The sequence below is a fragment of the Salvelinus namaycush genome, chromosome 18, assembly GCF_016432855.1.
Source record: "Salvelinus namaycush isolate Seneca chromosome 18, SaNama_1.0, whole genome shotgun sequence".
Lineage (NCBI taxonomy): Eukaryota > Metazoa > Chordata > Actinopteri > Salmoniformes > Salmonidae > Salvelinus > Salvelinus namaycush.
In genome coordinates, this window is record NC_052324.1 from 29974115 (window position 1) to 29980114 (window position 6000).

The window sequence follows — 6000 nt, forward strand, 5'->3', positions numbered from 1 at the left end:
TCAAAAAAATGTTTGGGATGATTGACAATATTGCAATAGTAAAGTAAGAAGTAAAATTTTCGGTTCTCCAGGGCGATTTGCCACACTGATACTTTTACGTTTTACGAAGCCAAAAAAAGCATTTTCATTCCAATTTCAGACACGTTGACAGTATTCAGTATATTAGTGAGCCTAATAATAACTAAGCTATATCAGTCGTTCGAGCTCATTCAATTAGAAAGTCTCATTATACATATTTCAGTGTGTCTTTTTATATGCACAGCTGCATGCTACAGCAGTGATTCAACATGAGCGTAATGTTACTGCCACGGAGAAACAAGTTGCCTACGGCGGGGTTATCGACACAGTTAAAACAACATTGCAGTTTATTGGCGGCTGACTGGAGTCTAGAGCACCGTCGCGGGTTCAACGAGACCCCCTTTCTCATTCATAGAGAGAGGGCAAACAAAGCCTCCTCGTGGGAGGACTCGCCATTATAGAACTCAGCATATTCCCATATCGACCCATGAGCATGACATCTTTCTGGCATCCCCAGTCATTTCAAATTACAGGTCTAGACTACTAATAACTGTCATTAAGTGAGATTCATGTCTTTCCCAGTAAAGCAGTTATTGATTAAGGTTTGTTGGGGGAAATGACAGGTGAGTTTGTTTTGTTAGTATGGCGTGTCATCTTTTCTCAGAGTTTATAGCCCTAAATGGAACAGACAGATAGCTGCGGGAAGTAGGTGTGCTGCAGCACCCGCTGATAAATTGAAATAATTTTGGCAAAATTAGGCTATACATTTTTTTCCCCGCCCAAAATGATATTACTCCTGTCTGAACAGACATAAATACAATAATTCAAAATACTACATAATTTAGCTGCAGAGGATCAATAGCTTCAAATAAAATGTAGAGCTGTGGATAAAGTTATCACAAGCAGTTCTTGGGAAGACCACAATTTGGGCAGCATGCGTGCCAAATATAATGTATTCGGAGAGTATTCAGACCATTTCCCCTTTTCCACATTTTGTTTTGTTACAGCCTAATTCTAAAATGGATCAAATAATTCCCCCCCCCCCCTCATAAATCTGCACAAAATACCCCATAATGACAAAGGGAAAACAGGTTGACATTCTTGCAAATTTATATACAAAAACAAAAACACCTTATTTACATAGGTATTCAGACACTTTGCTATTAGACTCGAAATTGAGCTCTCTCACGTTTGAGGTAAGACGCTGATGCAGACAACGTCGAAGTAACAACAGTTTATTATTCCAACAGGGGTAGGCAAAAGACAGGTCAAGGGCAGGCAGGGGTCAGTAATCCAGGTAGGTGGGGCAAAGACACAGGACGGCAGGCAGGCTCAGGGTAGGCAGAGGTCAGTAATCAAGATAGGTGGGGCAAAGGTAGGCAGGGTCAGGGCAGGTAGAACATGTCAATACTGGGAAACTAGAAAACAGGAACAATCGAGAGACAGGAACAGAGGCGAAAAGGCTGGTAGGCTTGACGAAACAAAACAAACTGGCAACAGACTGATAGAGAACACAGGTATAAATACACAGGATAATGGGGAAGATGGGTGACACCTGGAGTGGGGTGGAGACAATCACAGAGACAGGTGAAACAGATCAGGGTGTGACAAGCTCAGGCGCATCCCGTTTCTATTGATCATTATTGAGATGTTTCTGCAACTTGATTGGAGTCCACCTGGGGTAAATTCAATTGATTGGACATGATTTGGAAAGGCACACACCTGTCTATATAAGGTCCCACAGTTGACAATGCATGTCAGAGCAAAAACCAAGCCATGAGATCGAAGGAATTGTCCGTAGAGCTCCGAGACAGGATTGTGTGAGGCACAGATCTGGGGAAGGGTACCATATTTCTTTTGAAGCATTGAAGGTCCCCAAGAACACAGTGGCATCCATCATTCCAAAATGAAAGAAGTTTGGAACCACCAAGCTGGCCGCCCGGCCAAACTGAGCAATCAGGGGAGAAGGGCCTTGGTCAGGGAGGTGACCAAGAACCAGATGGTCACTCTGATAGAGCTCCAGAGTTCCTCTGTGGAGATCAGAGAAGATTCCAGAAGGGTAGCCATTACTGCAGCATTCCACCAATCAGGCCTTTATGGTAGATAGGCCAGAGGGAAGCCACTCCTCAGTAAAAGGCACATGACAGCCCTTTTCGAGTTTGCCAAAAGACACCTAAAGAACTCTCATACCATGAGAAACAAGATTCTCTGGTCTGATGAAACTAAGATTGAACTATTTGGCTTGAATGCCAAGTATCACTTTTGGAGGAACAGTGGCACCATCCCTATGGTGAAGCATGGTGGTGGCAGCATCATGCTGTGGGGATGTTTTTCAGCAGCAGGGACTGGGAGACTAGTCAGGATCAAGGGAAAGATGAACAGAGCGAAGTACAGAGAGATCCTTGATGAAAACCTGCTCCAGAGCACTTAGGACCTCAGACTGGGGCAAAAGTTCACTTTCCAACAGGACAATGACCCTAAGCACACAGCAAAGACAATGCAGGAGTGGCTTTTAAACAAGTCTCTGAATGTCCTTGAGTGGCCCAGCCAGAGCCCGGACTTAAACACTATCTAACATCTCTGGAGAGACCTGAAAATAGCTGTGCAGCGACGCTCCCCATCCAACCTAAGAGCTTGAGAAGAATGGGAAAAACTCCCCAACTACAGGTGTGCCAAGCTTGTAGTGTCATACCCAAGAAGACGCCAGGCTGTAATCGCTGCCAAAGGTGCTTCAACAAAGTACAGATGACCACAGGGATGCGTGCTTAGTCCCCTCCTGTACTCCCCTCCCGTTCACCCACGACTGCCTGGTTGCACACGACTCCAACACGATCATTCATTTTGCCGACTGCATGACTGTGTAAGGCCTGATCACTGATGACGATGAGACCGCCTATAGGGAGGAGGTCAGAGACCTGGCTGTGTGGTCCGAGGACAACTCCCTCTCCCTCAACATCAGCAAGACAAAGGAGCTGATTGTGGACAACAGGAAACGGAGGGCCGAGCACGCCCCCATTCACATTGACGGAGCTGTAGTGGAGCATGTCGAGAGCTTCAAGTTCCATGGTGTCCACATCACTAAGGATCTATCATGGTCCACACACACCAACACAGTCGTGAAGAGGGAACCACAACGTCTCTTCCCCCACAGGAGGTTCAAATGATTTGGCATGAGCACTCAGATCCTCAGAAAGTTATACAGCTGCACCATTTGAGAGCATCTTGAATGGCTGCATCGCCGCTTGGTATAGCAACTGCTTGGTATCCAACAAGGCACTATAGAGGGTACTGCGTACGGCCCAGTACTTCACTGGGGCCAAGCACCCTGCCATCCAGGACCTCTATACCAGGCAGTGTCAGAGGAAGACCCTAAAAATGTTCAGACTCCAGCCACCCAAGTCATAGACTGTTCTCTCTGCTACCACACAGTAAGTGGTAGCGATGAACCAAGTCTGGAACCAACAGGACCCTGAACAGCTTCTACCCCCAAGCCATAAGACTGCTAAATATACAGTTGAAGTCGGAAGTTTTACATACACTTAGGTTGGAGTCATCAAAACTCGTTTTTCAACCACTCCACACATTTCTTGTTAACAAACTGTAGTTTTGGCAAGTCGGTTAGTTAACCAAATAGCTACCCGGATTATCTGCATTGACCCTTTTTGCACTAACTTATTTTGGGACTCATCACATACGCTGCTGCTATTGTTTATTATCTATCACTTTATTCCTAGTTATATGTACATATATATCTGAATTACCTTGTACCACTGCACATCAACTTAGTACTGGTACCCCGAGTATATAGCCAAGTTAGCGTTACTCATTGTGTATTTATTATTAGTTTTATTATTACGTGTTTTACTTTGAGAAACAGACGCCTCACAAGTCCTCAACTGGCAGCTTCATTAAATAGTAACCCGCAAAACACCAGTCTCAACGTCAACAGTGAAGAGGTGACTCCGGGATGCTGGCCTTCTAGGCAGAGTTCCTCTGTCCATTGTCTGTGTTCTTTTGCCTATCTTAATCTTTTCTTTTTATTGGCCAGTCTGAGATGTGGCTTTTCCTTTGCAACTCTGCCTAGAAGGCTAGCATCTCTTCACTGTTGACATTGAGACTGGTGTTTTGCGGGTACTATTTAATGAAGCTGCCAGTTGAGGACTTGTGAGGTGTCTGTTTCTCAAACTAGACACTAATGTATTTGTCCTCTTGCTCAGTTGTGCACCGGGGCCTCCCATTCCTCTTTCTATTCTGGTTAGAGACAGTTGGCGCTGTTCTGTGAAGGGAGTAGTACAAGATCCTCAGTTTCTTGGCAATTTCTCACATGGAATAGCCTTTATTTTTTAGAGCAAGAATAGACTGATGAGTTTCAGAAGAAAGTTCTTTGTTTCTGGCCATTTTGAGCCTGTAATCGAACCCACAAATGCTGATGCTCCAGATACTCAACTAGTCTAAAGAAGGCCAGTTTTATTGCTTCTTTAATCAGGACACCAGTTTTCAGCTGTGCTAACATAATTGCAAAATGAGTTTTCTAATGACCAATTATCCTTTTAAAATGATAAACTTGAATTAGCTAACACAACGTGCCCTTGGAACACAGGAGGTTGCTGATAATGGGCCTCTGTACGCCTATGTAGATATTCCATAAATCAGCCGTTTCCAGCTCCAATAGTCATTTACAACATTAACAATGTCTACACTGTATTTCTCATCAATTTGATGTTAATTTAATATACAAAAAATTAGCTTTTCTTTCAAAAACAAGGACATTTCTAAGTGACCCCAAACTTTTGTGAAGGTGTTAGGGTAATATCAAAAGTAAATCAAGCCGTTGTTTATAGGGAAACTACAAGCAGGATATTATATCGCTGCAAACACAACATTACAGTTGAGCCATTTTCTTTGCTAAATAAAGTTCCATCAGAATTAATCAAAACACTTGTGAACTGGTTTAAACCTTCACAAAAGTTAGATTGCAGCAATTACCTAGAAAAGCTAGTGCCCACCGTACCCAAAAAATGACAGCAATAGGCTAATAAAAGGCCTATCTTAAACTAAATACGTAGCTCACAATTGAAAATACATATCGAACTTAATTTAGCCAATGAAAATGCCTCAACAGAATGAAACTAAACATGTTTTGCATATTTAAAGAACTGGTTTAGATGAATAAATAGGCCTACAATAATAACAATGATATACAATAATAAGGATTATGATTATAAATACGAGAAGAAAAAAACGTTTTTTAAATTGCATCTTACCTGATTAGTGAGTTGAACAGTAGCCTGCATTTGGCCATTTGTATGATATAAACAAATATTCTAATATGGATGTAGAAATGCGTTTAAAAAAGGCAAATGTTTTTCCCAGACCATGCAACAGCAAAAAATCCATTGTATGGAAATGTCCAAAATGATTCTGCTCAACTGTTTGCCATCAGCAAATGCGATTATAGATGAATGATTTTTTTCTCTTCCCCCCAGCACCCCCGACTCAAAACATCTTCTCACAGTTATGAACAGACACATTTAAATTGTTCATTGTAAGTAGGCCTAACTGTTCTTTTCCATCTTTCTTTCCCATGCCGTCTATTCCCACTTTCAGAAAGCACCCAGGTAGGCTACTACTGGACAGGTGAGACCAGACCATGGCTCCTCTGACACCTCTTCCCCTGTTGTGGTTATGGCTGACCCCTGTCCATCCCGCTGGGTAGCTGGGAAATATGCCCTATCACCAATGACCTATCTCATCCTGCAGCCCAACCAGGAGACTGACAGGACAGGACTAACATACTCATTAGCCCTTCTCAGCTCTTACAACAAGTACCTCCCCAACTCCAGACCATTAGACTACACTACTCTGTTGCTGTGCTGTTCTGTTTTTATCCCTCACATTGCCACCAGGACAGTGCAGCTAAGCTTTAGGCTGGACTGTCTGTCAGCATGCACAGGGCCAAGGGAGGGCCTGGCCCCCCACACT